This window comes from Alligator sinensis, unplaced genomic scaffold (assembly GCF_000455745.1).
Source record: "Alligator sinensis unplaced genomic scaffold, ASM45574v1 scaffold109_1, whole genome shotgun sequence".
Lineage (NCBI taxonomy): Eukaryota > Metazoa > Chordata > Crocodylia > Alligatoridae > Alligator > Alligator sinensis.
This window is the reverse complement of record NW_005841852.1, coordinates 1123898-1145163: the sequence shown is the minus strand read 5'-3', so window position 1 is coordinate 1145163 and position 21266 is coordinate 1123898. Positions and strand designations below refer to the sequence as shown.

The following is a 21266-nucleotide window of genomic DNA, read 5'->3' as shown; positions in this document are numbered from 1 at the left end:
TTTTCTACTGTGAAATTAAAATTCACTCTCCCTGTGCTTTCTAAGATGTATTTTTCTTTCTCCAATGGTGAAAGAATATTGCTGTCCCACAAGGGCATGCTAAGTCATGGCTTTGGCCCAGTCTACAATGAGACTAAAGGTTTTTCATATAGTGACTCCATAAAAAACCCAAAAAACAAACCCTACCCTCCAGCTGGCTAGATGGCTCTTAAAAACATAAGTAAGAAAATTATGCTCACATAAGGTTGCATTTGCAGTCGATCTCTTGGAAAGCTAAGGGAATCTTTGCTAATGTTTCAGTTAAACCAGAAATTTCAAATTTCATAGATTTCATAGACAATAGGGTTGGAAGGGACCTCGCAAGATCATCTGGTCCAGCTCCTTGCCGAAGGGGCAGGATATTTGTGTGGAAGCACATGGAATTTAATCACTGATTCAATTAAATAAAATCACAATGAGACCAGAGGATGAAATGGGGGAGACTAAACAGTCACAGTGCTCAGAGGCTGAGGAGAACCTGAGGAGAGAAGCAGAGAGTTTCATTAAAGTGAATTAGAATACAAGAAATTGCTTACTCAGTTAGTGGGGCCTGAAAATGCTGCGGGGTTCTGGGTACTGTTTCTTCTTCCAAGTGTACTGTTCAAAGCAAAGTGCCAGTGGCCTTATATAGAATTATAACAGGGGTTGTCAACCGGGGGAGGTACTTGGGAAGGCCCTAAAGGGTATGTGCAGGCAGGTGGGAATGGAACGCTGCCACCTACCACCCCACACCACTGCCGCATCCCAGGAGCAGGGTGCTGGCGGGGTGAGGGCAGAGGTGCTACCCAGCTCCAGATCCCAACGTGTGCCATTCCCGCCCCCTCGCTCTGTGTCCAGCCGCTGGGGCTACACTTACTAAAAAAGGTGGAAAACCCCTGAGTTATTGTATTAGTGCCTTGCTGGATCTGTGGTTCTCAGTGATCCACAGAGCTGCTTTCAGTGCACCAGTCAGTCTTCACGTATGAATGCTTCTTGCTGGCTGTGACCCAGGCTCTTTGGCCATGTCTCTCTATTGTTTGTCTCCTAACCCCAGGAAACCCCCTGCCTACTCGCCTGTACTGAGGCATCTCTGAGAACCTGTGTGTGGCATAGGAGTGGGGCACTTATAGCTGCTTGGGCCTGCTCCTGACCTGTTTATGCATAATTGCAGGTCTAGCATGAGTCAGTGGGTAGAGCTTATTTCCTGGCCTGGGGTTGGAAGTGAGTCAGTATTGACGTGACCTTTTGATTTCCAGAGGCTTTTTGCCTAGCTAAACTGAAAGCATTTGTCAAGTTACCTGTTCCCTGAGTAGCTGATACATGTATACTTTTTAGGGGGAGTGGTTTCTTGTAAATTCAACCACAAGCCAGTTGTCGGACTCCAAAGTCCATGAAGCAAAAATAAACAACATAATATAAAATAAGGAGATTCAGCCAAGCACTTGCACCCACAGCATTAAAGGGAATTTATGTTCATCTCTTCATGTGATACATGTTTGTGTAACCAAGCTCTATAGCTGCTTCGTGGAAGGTGTGGATTGGCTGAGTAGAGTAGTTCAAGTAAGGACCTCAGTCCTACGTAATATTCTGCAGTATGAGAAAGTCTGGGGAACCAGGCAGCTAAAAGAGGTATGTTTGGTTTAGATGGATTTGAGTGCTGAGGTTCTCTATCAGCTTAAAAGAGGGAAACTGAGTTTAATAGGTGACTTGGATTTTCTCCCAAATAGTTGTAGATGAAACTAGAACTTTCCTTTAATATTTTCTGCTGGTGGCACAACACAGCTTGGTAATGATTAGCAACATACCAGGCCAAGCTTGGTAGCAACTGAGAGCCTCCAGGGGAAGAAGAAACTGACTGTTGAGGTCTTGAGCATGCTGAACTAGCAAAGGGTGAGGTAACAGTACCCGCAGGGAGCATTCAGGCAGCAGCTTGCAAGGTGGAGGTGGGCTTTATATAGCCGAATGGTGGACTTGGAAGCATAAGTGAAAACCAAAGGACCTATGCTTCATCCATAGGATCTGAAGATTGTTACAGCGTGGGTAATCTGTTTAGAAGTCTTGATTCTACTGTACTGCCTAGCTCTGATTACTTGCATTGCTTACAGTTGCTTTGAACTCTGGTGGTGGTAGAAGTAGCTGCCACTCCATTGCCTTCAGTGGAGGTGATAACCTTTTACACTCAGGCTGAACTTGGTTCTGTAGTGTATTTTGTACCTTGCTTTTGTTTGAGTATAGGGTACTCTTATGTTTTGCATAAGAGAACCCTTTGTACAAATGAACACCATGATGTTTAATTAAAGAGTCCTTTTTACAAAATGGTAAGTCAAGGATCATCAATTCATGTAGCAGGCTTCTCCATGGGCTTAAGTAAAGAGTTGTATATAGTTCCTGCCCTCTCAGACACTGGAGGAATCTCCTCTGGAAGGCAGAGTGTGCTTCACTTTCTCATAAAGGGTAACACTAAAAGGAAGTGTGAGGAGTTTGTATAAGCAATACAGTCCATATCAAATATTGGTAATGATAAATGAAAAATGCTGAGAATGGGGATCATGTAGGCCAAACAGTTATGCTTAAGGGAGTGTCATGGAAGATAGAAAGAAAGAAATTTCCAGCTCTCAAAATTCCCAGTGTTTGCATTCTGCTTCACTGTAAATAGATTGGCAAGTGTGCCACTTCAGAGGTGATGGCATTAAGTTCACTTTGTGACATTGACCTGAGGAAGCCCAGCTCCTACAGTATTTTCAAGTTGGGTCTTCTGCATAATTAATCATTATTTTTATTGTTTATCTTTAATATCAGAGGACTGGGTTAGCTGAAATGATAAAACATACTTATTTTCCTGGTGTAGATGTGGCCTTTGGGACTCGGCATGGAGAGATGAATCAGCACTTTGTCAAAATGGGGACTTTTAGCTTCTTTGCTCCAGGAGAGGGTGATGTCCACCCCAGCAGACTTTGTTCATTAGTGACATACTGATAATGTAGGATGTCATGGAAGCTGTAGTGCTGAGAAAGCTAGGAGCTGAGTTGTTTAAACAGCCTGAGTGAGGCAGAAGGATTAACCATGTTCAGAGAATACTGCAATGCTACCACCTTCATTATAGCAGTGCTGACAAGATGCTTTGGCCCTGTGGCAGAAAGGAAGCTGCCACTTTCTCCAAGTCTGTAGTGCTTTGCTTCCCTTTGCATAAGAGATCAGCCTTTGATTCTGGCTGGAACAGAGGCTGAAACAAATCAAAGAGAAGAGAGCTTGAACTCCCAAAGGTTTTTCAGTGGTTCCTGGAGCTGTCTCCCTTACACATATATAAAGAAGAGAAAGAGAACAAGGAAAAATCCCTGGTAACTGCTTTGGGCTGTTATCTAGTACCTCTTCCTCAGCTCTCCTCTGTCAGGTATTCAGGTTATAGCCATATTTGTCTAGTGGAAAAAGTAATCAGGGCTCATGGTAGAGGTGATATTTTATTAGACCAAGAAGATTTTTGCAAAAACAAAATTCTTTAACTGTAACCTTTCAGGCACAAACACCCTTCATCAGGCATTGGAGAAAAGATTGTAAAAGTTCTCTTGGGTAGAAATGAAAGTTCATGTTTCATAGGATTTCACAGAGGAGGCAATAGATGGAAAGCTTCTTTGGGCAGGCAGTTCTTGGCTCTCAGCTAAGGAGTCTCTCAACTGTCTTGTGAGGCTCTGTTATGATGCAGATTACTTTGAACCAAGGCAGGAGCAGTATCTCAGGTTTCAGGTGGTCACAGTTGCTTCCTGCTTGGGAAATTATAAAGATTTAATTTAAAAAATTAGGTAAAATTAGATATTTTCCATGTGTCAGGTATCCAGGTTGTAGCAGTATTGGTTTAGAGGAAAAAACAATCAGGGTCTAATAAAATATATCACCTCTACCATGTGCCCTGATTGCTTTTTCCTCTAGACCAGGGGGTTTTCAATCTTATTTAATAAGTGTACCCCTGTCAGCCGGATACGGTTGGGGTGGCGCGGCACGCAGCTAGATGCAGAGTGACAGCAGCACCGGGTGGTGGATAGATGGCAGCAGCCACCACTGGCCCTGGTCCTGGGAGGCGGCGGCGCAGGGTGGTGGGTGGCAGTGCTCTGTCCCTGCCCACCCATGTGCACCCTCTAGGGCCTTGCCAGGTACCCCTGGGGGTACGTGTACCCCTGGTTGACAACCCCTTCTCTAGAGAGAACTGAGAGACTCCTTACCAGCTAAGAACTGCCTGCCCAGAGGAGCTTTCCATCTGTTGCTTCCTCTGTGAAATCCTATGAAATATGAAATTTAATTTCTACTCAGGAGAACTTTTACAATCTTTTCTCCACTGCCTGATGAAGGGTGTTTGTGCCCTAAAGCTTGCAATTAAAGACATTTTTTTGTAAAAATCTTGTTAGTCTAATAAAAGCTATCACTTCTACCATGAGCCCTGATTGCTTTTTCAGCTCTCCTCTTGCTTTCTGCTCTTGTCCCTTCTCTTATCATAAAGTTAGCATGATCTTTGTTAGGCTGTGTAGTTTTGCTGACCAGAGGCTGGTAACTGAGTTTTTTTGTGGGGGAAGGGGTTCCCCTTCATCTTGATGGCAGTTGGTTGGACAGGAAGACTTAGTTAGCTGCCTGTCAAATTGCTTCTTGTTGCTGAAGGAGGACAATGACAGATACAGTCATTGCTTTAATGTTGGCCGCCTGCATTACACATTTTTGTGAATTGGTCCTCAAGAGCAATCTGGCTAGCAAGGATGTGAGTGCAGCCTGGGTGCATACAAATATAGCCATAGATTCATTCACAGAGTGCGAGGCTAGAAGGGACCTTGCAAGATCATTGGGTCCAGCCCCCTGCACCAGGCAGGAAAACAGCCATGGTCAGATGACCCCAGAAAGGTGACCGTCCAGTCTCCTCTTGAAGATTTCCAGAGTAGGTGATTGCACCACCTCTGGAGGGAGTTTATTCCACAGTCTGGACACCCTAACTGTGAAGAAATTTTTCCTACTGTTAAGCCTGAAACGGTCTTCCAGGAGTTTGTGGCCATTACTCCTGGCTTTCCCCAAGGGTGCCCTGGTGAAGAGGTGTTCGCCGAGCCCTTGATGTATTCCCCTGATGTAGAGGTAAGCTGCTACCAAGTCCCCTCTCAAGCTTTTCTTTTTTAGGCTGAAGAGACCCAAGTCCCTCAGCCTTCCCTCATAAGCCAACTAGGACTGTATCTCAGATCTGCCATGGTATGAATAGGCTCAGAGAAGTGTTTTTTTCCCCTCTTTTTCAGTTCACCAACCACAGGATGCCATGTATGGACCAGTAAGATCCTAAATAGTGCATTATCTGAGCAATGAACCATAGTGAACCACTTGCTCTGCATTATAATATAATTGATATGGTTGCTTCCTCAGGTGATTCCTCCTTTAACTTCTATTGTGAAGGCTTTTTCAGTTCACTGAGCTTAAATAACACAGCTTAGAAGGTGGGGAGGCATGAGAAATGAGCTCCAGGTATGTGAAAAGAGTCTCTCACCTTCCTTCATTAGAAATGAGTATTCATTTAACAGCTTCACTGGGGGTCATAAACCTTTTCCCATCTTAAACCAGTTCTGCAGGATGCACATGAATTAAGCATAGTAGAGAAATTATATGTGTTAAAGTATACTTAACTGATAAAAAATACTCCAGTTAACTTGCTTTTACATGTGCCCCAGCTGCTTAGTTCCATCCTCACCTTTTGCCCAGGAGATTCTGCCAAGCTACCTACTACTCCTCTTTCCTTCTTTCATCAAGAAGCTGCTCTTTTGCTTTCTTCCCTCTTGCATCTTCATGCTCAGCTCGTGAAAGAAGCTTTGCTTCATCCAAGTCTTATCCAAAACTTTCTTGGGCAGCTACAGTGATGGAGCTTCAACCCATGTTTTGTATTCTGTTTCAAAACCCAGACTTGGTTGCTCTTATTCTTAAGAATTAACACGCTTCAATCATGAACGATTCCCTCCCCTCAACTGTTGCATTACTTCCTGCAGAACTATGGTTATGCTTTTATGTTATAGATATCAAGTTGATTCCAGCGTGGGTGTATGTAGCCATGTGGATAAAATTGAACAGGCAATAAGGCACCCAATTCACTCTGAGAATCAAGTATACTCCAGTGATTCTCAGCCAGGATTCTTGAGGTGCAAGCACCTGCATCAGGGGTTTTCAACCTTTTTGGATCAGTGTACCCACGGCAGCCAGATGCAGAACAGTGTACCCCCAGCAGCCCAACACAGAGCAGGGGGGCAGGCATACGGCCAAACGTAGGGCAGGGAGGGGGGTACACAGCTGAATGCAGAGTGGTGGTAGCTTCCCTCACATCCAGCTGGGTGGGTGGTACCTGTGCTGCAGCACTCCACCCCTGCCCACCCACATGTACCCCCAAGAGCAGGGGCGAGCAGTTATTTCGGGCGGAGGGCCACTTACTGAGTTTTGCCAAGCCATTGAGGGCCCTGTGACAGGCAGCCGGGGGCAGATAACTGTTAATTTTCTAAGTTGTTTAGGGGCCCCGCAGGCCATATAGAATGGCCTGGCAGGCTGCATCCAGCCTGCGAGCTGCATTTTGCCCAGCCCTGCCTTAGAGCCTTCTCAGGTACCCCTGGAAGTATGCGTACCCCCAGTTGACTACCCCCGACCTATGTGATTCACAAGATAAACCCAGATATTTCAAATAGCAAGCGGTAGTGTCAAAAGGATTCTAACCTGTTGTGGTCTTTCCGAGTTCTTTTCAACAGATGAATTTCTCTATTCTTTTTCTGTAGTCAAAAAACAAGCAAAAGCTAAGAGGGGTGCCTTGAGTTTAACAAAGCATGCCTTTCACCTAAAAATGTTGAGAACCACTAGTCTACTCTTCCTCTTTGAGGAAAAATAATACGGTGCTTAGAGTGGTGCTGAATTGTCCTGGCCAGTTTCATTCTTGCTTTAGTGCAGAAGTAGGTTTTTAGAAAGCCCAGACTTGCAGAATGATAGTAAACCTGTAACTTGGAAAAGCTGGCTGATGAGGGGCATCGTGCAGATTTCCTAATTTGTCTCTTGCTAGTTTTGGGGTTTTTTACTATTTATTTGTATTATTGTTGCACATTGGAATTCTACACATGGACAAGGATCCATTGAGAGTTGCTGTACAAACACAGAATAAGAGTGTTTTTTCTTTTCTATTGCTAGAGCAGCGCTGTGAGCTGGCACCTTTAGTGGCATAGCAATCCTTTAAATTAAGATGCTCACAAATTCCAATAACAGCAATTTGTCCCAGACACCCTAAGATGGTCAAAGCTCCCAGGTCTAATGGAATCTTAGGAACACATCATAAATTCCTATGCCCACTATATAGGCATTTTTAATGAAGAATAACCCCCTTTAGTCTGGAGTTCTTTGTGGAAGCAGAGGGAGAAGGGGAATTATCAGTACTCTAAGAAGAACCTCAATGACAGAGCATACTACATTACATTTATGGTGCCTGTGTGGATCTCCGTTTGTGCTTGCTGCAACAAAAGAATCTTATTCAAAGTGTATTGGACACCAGAGGGGTTGCACAAGATAAAACCCTTACCCTCTGGCATTCGTTGGTGCCGCAATAAAGAAAATGGAGGCCCTGATACATAAGCTGAGACCATTTGACAATCTTCCTGCTCAGATTGAGGAAGGAGTTGGGCATGAGATAAAGTAGCACACTGTTTCAGCAACCAGACCTCTGCTGAAGATTTGGGCACTTAACTGTAAAGTGGGATTTAGCTCTGCAACAGGGACTTTGTGGCTCTTGAGGCTTTCTGTGATCTCCAAGAGCATTATTGTACACAGATGAAAGGAGTAGAGTTATGTCCAGATAACAAAGCAGTAGTATTTGCCTCCATCTCAGCAGCCAAAAGAAGAAATCGGTTTTGCTATATGGACCACTTACACCATTTCATCCTGTTTCTAGATGTGCTTGGATAGAAAAAAAATGTTCAAAATTATTCTTTTCATCTAACTTTACCCCTTCTGAGCCTCTGCCCCAACCTCCTCTTGTCCATGCACTTCCTGTTTTTCTGTGTAAATTTCTCCTGCTCACATGCATACATCCTAATGTCTGTCTGGTATTTGTGCAGAATTGATGAGTTGTAAAATTGCGTAACTCTGGCAATCACGTACACCCTTCAGGAAGATTAGTGAGGTGAAAGTCATGTTTCTTTCTTTATTTTGTATTGTTTGTTTCTTTACACAAATTAATTAAAAATAACAAAAAAGCCAATTGTGTTACTTAAGAGGGATTTCAAGACTGATCATGTCCCTGTGGATCTGGTCTTGTTTAGACTGTATAAAAGTAACTTCTTTTATTCTACCACTTAAGGCTTATTCTCTAATCCTTGTGTATTTTTACTGCCCTTCTGTTTATTTTTTATATCCTCTTTAAGCTGTGGGGACCAAAACTACACTTAGTTTATCTGATTCTGTTACTACAGGGTTATATAAACCAGAATTACTGCCTATCTAGTTTTATTTGTATTGTTTGTCCAGACTCAGAATAAAATCCTGCTGGGAACAGCAGCTTGAACTTGGACTCCTTCGTGAAATATACTGTCTGAGACAGGTGGAGTCTGTTGTATTTGATCAGTGTAAATATTAAGATGTATCTACTTAAAAACCTAAGCACCTTTCTGGATTTCAGGAAAGCTGTTTTGCATCATAATGGTGGAGCCATGCCTTGGCAGGACCTTCTACCATTCTCTCTTATGTCACAGACACTCCCCACAGCATTTGCTGCACTGAGGTTTTTTCTCTCTTCTGAAGTAATATAGAAAATGAGACTTTCAGGATGATTAGTGTTAAACAAAACAAACAAACCTGGGGCATACAAATCTACAGGTCCATTCCTTATTAAGTACCCATACTATACACATGCTGACCTTTGACCTTCTGATTCAAGCAGTCATTGTGGTCAAGTTTCTGCAAAATGAAAGTTTTCTTGATTCTGTTGCTTTTACCACTGTTTTTTTAAAAACTAAATATAAACATCAGAAGAGATGTGTTGCCTCCTAAAATTAGTTTACTTGTTAACTAACATCATGCAGAATTGTGCACTGCGTATTTGTGCATGATATCGGTGAGCTCTCTGGACTAGGGGAGGAAATAAGTTACTGTTTCTTACGCTGAGAGTTTAGGAACTGCTGCCTTACTGCTGCTGCTGTTTGTGGTAAAACCTGCTCTGTACTCAGAAGGCTGGTCCACATGCACCTCCTCCCTTAGTCTTAAAGTTCGTTCAAAGGAAATTACACAGAAAGACACAGGTTTGGTCAGCTTCAGCCACAGTCCAGGAGTAAAATAGCCTTCAAATTTGATCGTGTCACTCTTTTTCTTTTAATCTGTTCACAGCCAAGACAAATTGAAATTTTTTGGTATACCTTTTAAAGCTTTACCCCTTCCCAGTTATTCAACTTGGTAAACTTCTTATTGCCCCATCACTCCTTTTCTGCTCATGTTTTTCAGCTTTGTTCACCTCTTTGTCAACTTCTCCCACAATCACCTTCATCCCTTGGATGTGACGCTCTGTGCATGGTACAGGCTCCCTGACCACTTTTGCAAGACCTCTCTCTGCTTCTCTGCATTTAAACTCCTATTAAATACCTGCTTTCCAGCTCTAGACATCTACTAGTTGTTTAGGGGAAAGGCTGAGAAGAGATTTGGCATGCATGGGAGGTAGTGGGGCTGTTTAAGGGAAGGAGTCCACTGTCTCTGTTAATGAATAATATTGTTTCAGCTTTTGTACATGCTGGAGAGTTGTATTTTTTTAAAGTTGGAATATAAACTGTAATCACAGCTCACACTCTTCTCTGCATGTCTTCTCTGTTTCTGTGATCTATTGTACAGCAACAGCCCTTGTCTGCTGTTAAGCCCTCCGGGATTCATCAGCAGCCTGGGAATGATTCTTCTCCATCAGCTTTTTTAAATACATGGTGTACATAGAAGGCAGAACTTGCCAGACCAGATAAGAGTTGTGAACTGTAACCTGCACCAGAGACTGCAGAGTGAGATGCAGGCACCCTTGCTGTGGGCTATTAGGGCTTAATCTGCCTCCAAGGACAGCAGCTTTCTAACTCCCACTATTCAGGGGTTCATAGATATGCCAAATCCAGGCCATGTTCACCCCTCACAAAGTTATACTTTTCAACTAAATTTGAGCTGATTGATTGTCTGATATCCTTGTTAGTCATATACGTGTCTAATCTAGTACTGTATGGGGCAGGGTCTGTTGTTTTTCTGAATCCATGTACTGTGCTTAGCACAAAGAGGTCCCAGCATGCAGTAGATATGTTGCTACAGTAGACATGTGACTAATAATTAAGCTCTTGACTCTGTTACATATTATGGCAGTGTGTTCCATGGGTTAATTGGGCATTGTATGGAAAAGTGTTTCCTTTTCATTGGTTTAAAATCAGTTTCCTTTGCAGCGACATGGATGGCCCAGCCTTTGGGACTGAACAGTAATCATTTTGCTATCATATCTAATTGTTTCGCCTCCTGGTCTGATCTGACCATCTGACTTGCCCAGGGAAATGGCTTATTTACCTCTAAGGGAATAGGGCATTCCTAATAGTACTCAGTAGTCTTCTGGTTAATGTCTAGAGCCTAGCAAAATGGCCTTGTGTGTATGGATTAGTAATCAGCAGGCGAGATGGAGTTTGGGCATACCAACATGCCAAGGAGAAAAGAAGGGTTCTTGAGACTAAAGCCTTTAAGGTGCCCATCTTACAACATTGGTGAAATAGAGGAGTCTCCCATACTCTTTCCATGAGTTTGCTGCCTGAGAATGCAGAAGGAAGTGCCCATCCTAGGACAGTTTATTCAGTTATAGTACAGCACAAGTACATTTTCTGTTTGGTTGCTATTTGGGTACAGAATAATTAAAGTTACTCCCCATCCCGGGGAAGTTAGAATCATAGAAAATTAGGGTTGGAAGGGACTTCAGGAGGTCATTTAGTCCAACCCCCTGCTCAATGCAGGCTGGTCAGCTCAAAGGGCAGAGTGGCTGTGCCTGGCTGAATCAGCACCTTTTGGAGCTCCAGGGTGTTTCAGCAGAGCAGCCTTCCTTCCACCACTGATGCAGATCTGCAGTGGAAGCTCTGCCTCTAGAGGCTGCCCAGCAGGTGCAGTAAATAACCCTGGTATTTCTGTCCTACTACAAGTGCCCCCATCTGTGCTCTAGTGACTGCGTCCAGTACTCTCACAGGCAAGCTGCCTGCCACCCGTTCCATATGTGCGGAAGTTTCTTCTGTTTAAATTAGCTTCACAGAGCAACATTTTTATCATCTGCATGACACCTGGATAGGTAGTTGGGTGAGGCAAGGGGTGTCACCAGTCCTGGGTTGATCATTCATGCTTCTGTACGTACATTATGATCTAATTCTTTCCTATGCTTTCACGGTCTCTGTATAGTTTGTCATACCAATGAAGCCTGACTGAATTTAATTATATGTAGCCAAAACAAAGGGGGGGCAAAGACTTATAGTTCATTTTATTGATCATGTTAAAGATAGCAGAAGTATTATTAGACAGAAGATGAGAACTCCCATTGGCATTACTGTAGTGTTTCTCAACTCACACCACATTTTTCCTCCCTTTTTTTGTATTTTCTCTCTGCATCCAGACAGATCTTTAGCATTTGTCCTCTTGTTTCTTTAGCATTTGTCATTCTCAGCTCATCCTACTCTGTCTCATGCTGTTCTGCGCAGAAATGCAACTGTACCATACAGCCTCAATAGCTGTCCAGTCAGTGCAAATTACGTGTTTTCAATGCCTTATTCTGCCCTCATAAAGTGGTTACTGTAATGTAATCATTACTTTGTTTCTGGAGAGTGAAAGTGCTCTTGCTAAGCAAATATTTACAAACACTGTTGAGAGTTGACTTTAGGAAAGGGAGAATGGAGCACCTTTTATAACAATGTTTCTCTCTTATTTATTTTAAAACAGAAAGTTTTGTGGGGGAGAGAAGTCTCCAGCAAGCAGCTCCCATTCTGCAGTGTCACTGGAGGTGAGTGTAAGGTCTTTGGATTTGCGTTGTGCACACACCTCCACATCTGAGTGAGGGGGAAAAGAATATGTCCCTCAGTTCCATTTCTTCAATGTTCTCGCCTCAAAGTAAGAGGCAGGGGACCAAGTTAGGGAAGGAGGTTGGACTTGAATTGATCCAATAAAGTTTCTCTTATTTAACATCTCTTTTTAGTTGCATAGAATGATTTGGAAAGGACACAGTGTTATATTGTTGCCCTCAGTAGCAGAGCTGTCAGTGTGCCTGAGAGTGGAAGTTAAATTGCATAAGTAGGGAATTTCTGGTGCCCTTCCTAAGGGAGATGGGGAGGTGGGCATTGGGCACCAAACAGGAAGGTTGTGTACTCTTTGCTAAATATTTGTTTTGGTTTGGGTTGGGTTTTTTTTTTTAATTCCTGAATAGAGTTATGACCTGCATGCCTTCTGGGCAACACTTTGGGCAGTTGTTCAGCGTCCATTAATTCAGACTTGAACTGGATAGAAAAAAAACTGGAAGAATGTGGACTAAACATGTTCTTAGAAGTTTAAGTGCCCTTGACACGTGCATGTTTTCAGATAAAACTTTGAAAATGACAGTCCTATTTTAGTGTCAGAAGTTCCTACATGCCGTGCTGTAGTAGGGAGGCAATACAGTTATGTCACATCCCAGTTGAAAGGTTCCTAGATTCTTTGCTTGGCTACAGGAGAGGTGATTTGCCCTTGTGTCTGTGCTGGAGATGCCTGGATGAAGAGCCTTTTCATCAGAGGACCTAATGAGCATTCTCAGCTCTAAGGGTCTCTCAGATTGCTTCATATAAGTAGATTTCTACAGTTTCAGCTGCACTGAAAATTACAAAGAAACAAAGTGAGCATAGACCAGTAGTGCTGTTCTTATCCAGTATATGCCATTAGATTGGTCTGAAAAAGTAAGAAGAGAAAAATGAGTAGGTTGTCAGGCAGCTAGTACTTCTGAGTTCCAGTGTACAAAAAGTGGGGTGGTTGAGGAAAGCATTTTAATCTCTGCGGAAGGCAGCATCAAACTAACCTCCTCCTTTAATTCCACAAAGGGCTGCAGGAGAAGAGAGGCTACTATCTGCACATAACATTTTCACAGTGGGTTTCAGATTGTAATCCTTGGGCTTGTGGACTCTTTTGATATGTGTTGCTGTCAATTGTGCATGAATAAAATCTACAAGGATTAGTAAAGGCACTGAATTAACTTGAATTGTGGCAGGAATTCTTTGTGCCAATGTGTAAAGGATTTCTAAAGGATGGCAAATATGGAAAGAGCACTTCCTTTTGCAAATTTCAGCACCATCATCTGAATGAATTGTTCAGAATTTGCAGTGGAGGAGGATGGACAAGCAACCCATAAGACATCGTATCCAACTTAAATTGGTCTGTGTATAATTCCATATGTAGTTTGCACTACTTTCATATGGGAAATTGTATGTTTAGAGTGAGGCAGGGAGTAACAACATCATTAGTGTTATATCATGTACATACAGTTGTGTGACATCACAGGCAGAGCAGCAATAGTAGGAAGAGGAATGTTTACAGTGCTGATGATTCTGGCATTGGGTAGATGAACATCCACTACTACACTGTTGGGTTTTTTGTGTTTTGGGGTTTTTTTTTACTCTGACAACAATGAGGCAGAGTAAGGTTAGAATTGGTCCATTTTTTTGGGTGGTAGCAAAATTTCAAGATGAAGGGAAACCTCTAGTGTTAAAATTAGCCATCCTAATCACTGTACCTAATTACAAAGCAGAGAAAAAAATCACTTGTGAGGTTTTTTTAATGTAATAATCAAAAACTGTCATCATACTGCACTGCAGAGTATAGCTGGTTTGTGATTGCAAAACTTTTGTGACTGCATGGGAAAGTAGAGCCTTTTCAAGATCTAAATTGTCTTTACTAATTAAGCAGTGGATCACATTGCTGATCTAAGATTTCTTTATACTTGGCACAAGCTCTACCACTTTTCCAGTAGTAATAGTAGGGGTATTTTGGCTAACTGTGGTTAAATCATCTTCTACTGTGGGAAGCCCAAACCCAACAACTCTCTATAGTTATCAGCTAAGTGAGTAAACGGTGCAAACTTTATTTTACAGCAGCGTTCACAGTGTATCTAATGCTTTCCTGTGTATCTAATAGAATCTTCTTTACTATCAGACTAGGTCTACCTGTTGAGAAGCAAAAAGGCACACAAAAAAAATCAGAAACATGGGGACCATTCATGTCCTCTTCTAATATATTTTACCCTTTTCCAGCTTTTGTCTGTTTCTTCCTTTGTCTTTCCAGTTGGTTCAGTTAAATAGTTATCTATTGACCCTTTCCCTGGTTGACCTGATTAGACCTCTAGCAAACTCTAGTTTTTTTCTCTGTCTGTTTCACAGGAGGTGCTAGCCTTGTGTTACCAATGTTGTGGGGTTATCCTAATCTCACTAGCAAGGTCCCATATTTTTCAAGACCACTGAAGTGTCCCCTGAGTTATTCTGAGCAAGTACAAGATGGTATTTCTTCATTGTGCCCGTTCACATTCATGCAGTAGAAGTAACTGCAGTTGTTTCAATTAGCTTTTATCTCAAGTATTTGAATTGATTAATTGGATTACATCTCAACAAAATTGGCAAGATACAAATGCAGTGCTGGATTTTGGCCAATTATGATTCCAGTGATTTTTCCAGGGTTGCCTGTTCCCAAAGACAAGATTGTAAGATTTATTTATTTATTTATTTATCCATTTTAGATTTTGCACCATCTCTAAGCACTTTACAGTTTTAGAAAAGAAACATATTAACTGCATATTTACAGTGAATACATCTGTGCACCACATGGACTTTGCAGCTGGTCTGGGAACTTAATTAATGCGTCTGGGCCCTTTTGAAGGAATCATGGAAATGAATGTGAAGTTGAGGACTTTGCCTGGGAAATGCCCTATCTTCAACAGCCTGCCTCTTATTTGTATTTGCTGTTGATAGTTTGAATTGCTGCCTACTGGCCTCCATCACCCTTTTTTTGCTTGTGCTTTGAGCTAAATGTAGTCTCATGGTTTGGATCTGGCTAGCACCATTTTGGAGGGGGTATTTCCTTTTGTAACATACAGAAGGGGGAGAGGGCCTCATGGTTACCATTGACTTTTCCTTCTCTCACTGGAATAGTAATACTATAGTAACAGACTTTTTCACAATATGAAACCAAAGTCATAGCATTTACTCAGGTCAGAGCTTACACGCATCTTCAGGAAAAAACAGCTTTTTTGTTATCCTTAGGACTTGACTGAAGCACTGAGCTTAGGCATTCACCACACTGCCAAAGTCTGCCCCAGAGCTGGGAAACCAACTGAGGGGCAATAAGAACCTATCCATTCAACAGCCAGAACAGATTAACGACCCTGTTTCCATTTATTGCATCTGTTGCTGCAGCCGCTACACAGCAGCACCATCTCACCAGTTGGACAGACTGATCAAGTGAAAAAAATTATCTGCATGTTCTATATCCTGTCACATTGCTGACAAGCTCTAGTGATAAATCTGGGACCTCATACTCCTTCCCTTCTGTTCAGTGAAGTGGGGTAGAAGGGGCAAGCCTGTTGCTTGAATCTCCTGATCACAGGACTTGGTGGTCACCTGTCAGATAGGATAAGTGAGATGACAGGAGATAAGGGAGGTGTTATATCCTTAGGAATCTGAGCCTCTGGCAGGTTGATCCACTGCATTCAGGAACATCCATACCCATCCAGCAAAACTTGGGGGTCTATTTCGTTCAGAATATGAAAAAACAAGTATTTCATGATTGACTTGGACTCTCTTTGTCACTAGTGAGACACTCCTTTTCTGAAGTTTCACGCAAGCATTCAGTATAGCTGGAAATCTACCACAATCTCCTACAAGGATTGCATGCTCTTAAGGTTTGAGCAGATTAGGACACATGCCTAAAGTGTCCCTCTTCTCTTGCGCTTTGGTAGCAGTTGTATTGGTTTGTTAGGCCAGTTATTATTGGATGTAATTGGTGTCTCCCCCTGGCCAGGCCAGTGGGACACTGCCCCTGAGTTCAGGGGAGGATTAAGTCAAAGGAACACAATTCCCCAATGAATCCTTGGACCAAGAAAACCAGATATTATTGAAAAATGCTTGGATAAAGCACCCTTCTATCTTCCTGTATTCTTCCAGAACTGGTAGAGAGTAGAGTTCCCTCTGATCCCTCAGAAAGCTCCAGGCAAGTACATAGGTAATCAGGTCTTGCATTCAAAAGCTTATCTAACTTCATCCCACCTCCCTAGTTGGTCCAATAAAAGATACCACCTAAGAAAGCCTTGTTAACTCGTTAACGAAAGAATAGAAAGTAAGTGCCCTTATGTGGGTACCCAGCAATGTAAGTTCTTGACTAAGAAGTATATACTGTAGATAGCTGGAGTTGGGTGTGGATTTGGACACCTCAGTCCTAAAGGAGCTTTTGGGAGAGTGGAACCTCTCTCATATTGTTGTAACAGTTGAACAGCGTGGTAAAGGTATTGAACTGACCTTCAGCTCTTACTGTGAAAGAGAGCAGTGAGGGATTTTTCCAACAAAATTTACATGCAAACATGTTTTCTCCTTGCTGTCACCAGAGAGAAGGTATTTCCGTTTTTACCATCTGCAGTCTCAAGGTTTATAGTACTGGCTGCAGCCGTATGTTCTCCTGTCCTGCTTTCTGTTTCCTCATTGTAAAATGTAGCAAAATGATGAGCAAAATGGAAGTGAAACAGTAATCAAAGAATTAGGGTAGGGGGCCTGTGTGAGAACAGGGTACAAGTTCCTGTGCTCAGCTTAGCTTGGCAGAGACACCCTGCTTTGCCCTTTGTTCCTTCCTGGTGGTTGCAGGCTGCATCAGGAAAGGCAGTTTCAATGGAGCTGCCTTGCTACAGGTCCTCATTAGGGCCTGTCTACAATACAGCTATAGAATGGCCTGAATCTGAGAAGGAAAGAAGGATGTCTGACAAAAAAAAAAAGTCTTATGAATGTGCTGGTTGCAGCTTCCCTGACATGGCATGGTATGAAGAGGCTGTTTGCTTTTCCAATTAGTCATTTTAAACATCCAAGTAAACAAGTTAGCAGCACAGCCCTGTTAATACCACAGACATCTGAGAGAGGATTAACAGGGCTCCATGGGATATCAAGTAGATCTTTATCTAGAGCTGCTAAAACAGTGGGGGCCAGTTTTTTTGCCACAAACTACCCCTCCTCCCCAGGGCCACTCTGATCCCTTTCCCCTGCTTAATCAACTCTATTTTTCTGCCCCCTTCCCCCTGCTTCCTGCCCAATCTGGTCCTCTTCTTTCTGCTCCTTGTCTGGTTTGCTGCTCTGGTTTTTGCATCCTGCCCTATCAGCCACTGTGCTGGCTGTCCCTCTCCAATCTGCCAGGTGTCACACACAGAAGCTGCCCATGCCATTTGTGGCATGCATGCCCCAAGTTGACTGCCCCTGGGCTAAGAGATTTACCTGGGAAGATAGGGTCTTTCACCCTTTTATTTAACTATCCAGGACTGCAAAGATACTGACTTTTTTGTTGCTTCTGAACTGATCATTCAGTGCCAACTCTGAAGCTGAAGGCAAGGCCTGAGTGCAGGGATAACTGCTGTGCTGGGCTCAGAATGTTCATTATCCTTTAACAAACATCCCAGTAAATGTGCAGTTGGACTGTAATGACCCCAGGCATGTCAGGGTTTATTATTGAGGATCATTACTGAAAAATATGCTAATATTTTTTATGCAGAGTGGGTTAGGTAGCTGCAGAGGCACATAAAGTTCACTTTCTTACCACTCATAGCTAGGTCTGATATTCAGCTGTATTTCTTATAATTATAAAGTATAAGATTTTAGCCAGACACTGAAGGAAAGATAAGGGTTGGATCTTTAGCACTCTTAGAAAGTGTACAGCTCCAGGGCTCCCAGTTATTCCCAAGGCTGTATGTTAGTGATGAGCAGGAATCCTGGTTTTCTCTGGTTTAAAAAGGTGTTTAATTTAAATCATGGAAAAATGTGGATTTGGGGTTACTTTTTTTTTAAACCAAAAATTGGGGATTTTTTTTAAATCAGAGAAAACCAGGGTTCCTGGTAATGAGAGAGGGGGATTTCTTTCAATGCATATGAAGGGATGGAGGTTTGCTTTCCCTTCTCAGCCATTACTCTGATGTATAATTGCATGGTCCAACATCAGTTCTTAAAATTGATTTAATTACCTCATTTATCAAAAATCTCTGAAGGATATAATGGGCATGTCTACTGAAATGCCCTGGTACTTGCCTCCCTAGCAGGAATTCTGGCATTCCCTATTTGAAAACTGAAAAATCCCTGATAAAAAAAATCCCAAAGTTACTGTAGTAGGCATGTCTACACATGCACTTTAATGCTCATTAGCCTATTTTAATATGAATTAAAGCATCACCAAAAAATGTGTTCTTTCTCTAATGTGCATTAAAATACGCCTTTTTCTAGTTCCTCTCAATGAAGGGCACTTTTATACATGATCTAAAGGTGAGGAGGCGGCGCTTTAATTTAAGCACTGCCGTGTCTTTTATATCAGTGTCCCCGTGCCTAAAACTAAAGCTCATTCAGTGAGCTTTAGATAAAGCTCCCCTGCCTCCATTTTTAAGTGTGGGGATGCTGATACACAAGATGCAGGAGACCTCTGGAGCATGGCAATTACCACACTTCAACAGACTCGATCAGTTGAATTGCTGCGTGTTGGGGCAGCCTCCATGCTCATGTATAGGTGCCCAGAGGTACTAAATATAATGTTTGTTAACAAAAATGCATTAATGAATGTGTAGACAAGCCCAGTGATTCTCAGCCAGGGACCTGCCAGACCTGGATGGGGACTGCATGGCCAGTAGAGGCATCTGCCCCTCTGGGCCAGCTGCCAGTGGGCTGTGGCTGCAGGGGTGACCTTTGTGAGGCATTACTGCCATGTGTGCCTCTGCCCAGCCATCTGGGCAGCTGTCACCCAGAAGATATTCCCAGTGTGGTGGCCTGCTTTGTTTGAACTGTCAAAGCATGTCTTCCTGACCCCAATTGGCCAGGAGGTCAGCCACCTCCAGCTGGGTCCAACGTGCCCGCTCTGAGCGGGCTCCTCTGCCTGGGTCCTGCCACCTGCCTCTCTAGCAGGAATTCTGGCGTTCCCTATTTGAAAACTGAAAAATCCCTGATAAAAAAAATCCCAAAGTCACTCTGTAAAATACCCCAAAATCCATGTTCCTCCACAATTAAAACAAGAGGCCACTGCTTGCTCCCTCAACCCCCTGGACTGCTGCCCTGCCTGGCCCCAATCAGCGCCCCCCAAATTTGCAGCGCAGGGATCGGTTTTTTTGTTCCTGCACGTGCCTCTTGCAGCGTCTCAGAGGGCTTTGAGACGCTGCAAGAGGCGTGTGTGTGTGTGTGTGTGCGCGTGCGTGTGTGTGTGTGTGGACACACCCCCGGGTTTATCCTGTGAATCATGGTTGCAGCCCTAACTATGCTAACATTGTGTATCACTCTTGAAAGGATCTTGAAGCACCACAGAGTGCCAGAGCACCCTGGTTAAGTATCACTATCCTGATCTTTGTGACTGGGGAGCTTGTCATCAAGGGGGGAGGTGATTTCAGAAATATAGTAGATACAGTGGTGGTTTGGTTGGAAGCAGGACGCAACTTTTCCCAGGTTTTGTTGTTTGATTCCTAGGAGGGAAACATTTCTTGTAATGAACAAGCATAGGCTGAAAAGGGTCTGCATTAGAGCCCAAAGCCTAGGTAGGAAAAGCTAATGCTTCCCTGCAGCTCCCTAAGAAGGGTATCCCTGTGCTCCCCATCTTGGAAAGGACCTGTTGTCTGAAGTGAAGTGGATCAGATGGATAAGTAGTTACAGTTTTTCAGTTTCTGGCCTTAATTCCTCTCTGCTTTCAGGAACTCTGGGAGAAACAAGCAACAAGTTGTAGGAAAGGAACTTGCTTTTTGGATTTTTTTCATGATACCTTTTACTGGACCACCTGGATAGTTGGGGGAGAGTTTAGGTAAGCTTTTGGACACAGAAACTAAAAACAGACAACTGGTTTCCTGCTTTCCTGATCAGGCAGGGCACAGCTGTAGGCTTAAATAGCAGTTAAATTAGCTGCAATTGTTCCAAGGAGAAGTGATTATTTGAATAATTTGCTGGTACTTAATGTGGGACAATGGACCTGTCCATCAGTAAGTTCTGGGGTTTGCCACAAGATAAAATGCTCATATAAGCACCAAGCTGGTTGTCTGATTAAATGAACTTGAGTTCATGGAAGCTTGTGCTCTATATATAGATCTTATATAGTTAGTCTGTAAAGGCACATATTTACCTTATTGGCTTTCTGTCTTTTTTTAGCCAGAGTGTTGCCCAAACGGCTAGATTCGTGCCCCTGGAGGCTAAGCCAATTTTACCTTCAGGAGAGAGTCACACACACGGTGAGTTCATCATGGGTTTATTGGTTGCGCAAGCAATGCCAACAGAGGAGCTGATGCTCTAATCAATGTTGGCCCCGAACTTCTCTTGAGATTTCATTTTTATAGCTTACATAGACAAAGGGTTATCGCGTGTCATACAACTATTGGCAGCACCACAATTTCCTAGGTGTTACGTCTTATCTTATGGGCGAGGTTTAGTTTGCTATTGGTTAGTATCCCCTGTCAAGTTTAGTGCATGCGTATTTAAAAAGCAGAACTGCGGCAAAAAGTTCTGTCGCATGCACAGAAGAAAAGGGGAACTGCGGCAGAGTTAATGTCTTCTAATAACCTTATACCTTAGTATAACTTCAGGGCATTAGTTCAATACGGTTACAAAATGCAGAGCAAGCAAGAAGGAAAAGAAACCCACAACTCAGTCGTTAGGCCTCGTACTTCTTACACAAGGGATCATGAGGGGCTCATACGGAAAAGAAACCCACAACTCAGTCGTTAGGCCTCGTACTTCTTACACAAGGGATCATGAGGGGCTCATACGGTTATTACTCAAGAGAGGCCTAGGTCATGGTGTATTTTTACCACAATTCCCCCCCTCAAGATGCTTTTTTAACTCTATCCTTAATAATTGTCCGTGATTGCTAGTTTTTGGTAATGCACAAGCATCTCGCGGTTGACAACTGATTGAACGGTCCGTTTCAGGAGGGCCATGATGCAGGGTATGATACAGGGAAGCAAACAAAGTGTTGTCATTAATAAGCAAAAGGCCAGCAAAGCCCCTCTTAGCCACCCAAAC

At 43.0% G+C, this 21266-nt stretch overlaps 1 protein-coding gene across 6 annotated transcripts in view; it reads left to right on the top strand.

Moving 5' to 3' along the window:
- Positions 1–21266, top strand: part of NDST2 (N-deacetylase and N-sulfotransferase 2) — a 258226-nt gene that overhangs the window by 145283 nt on the left and 91677 nt on the right. For 5 of the 6 annotated variants that reach the window (XM_025212665.1, XM_025212662.1, XM_025212654.1 and 2 more), the window contains one exon: positions 11971–12031. The exons of the other annotated variant lie outside the window; for it this stretch is intronic. The gene's annotated coding sequence lies outside the window, so the exon portion shown is untranslated. The remainder of the gene's footprint in view (positions 1–11970; positions 12032–21266) is intronic. 6 annotated transcript variants of the gene reach the window in all.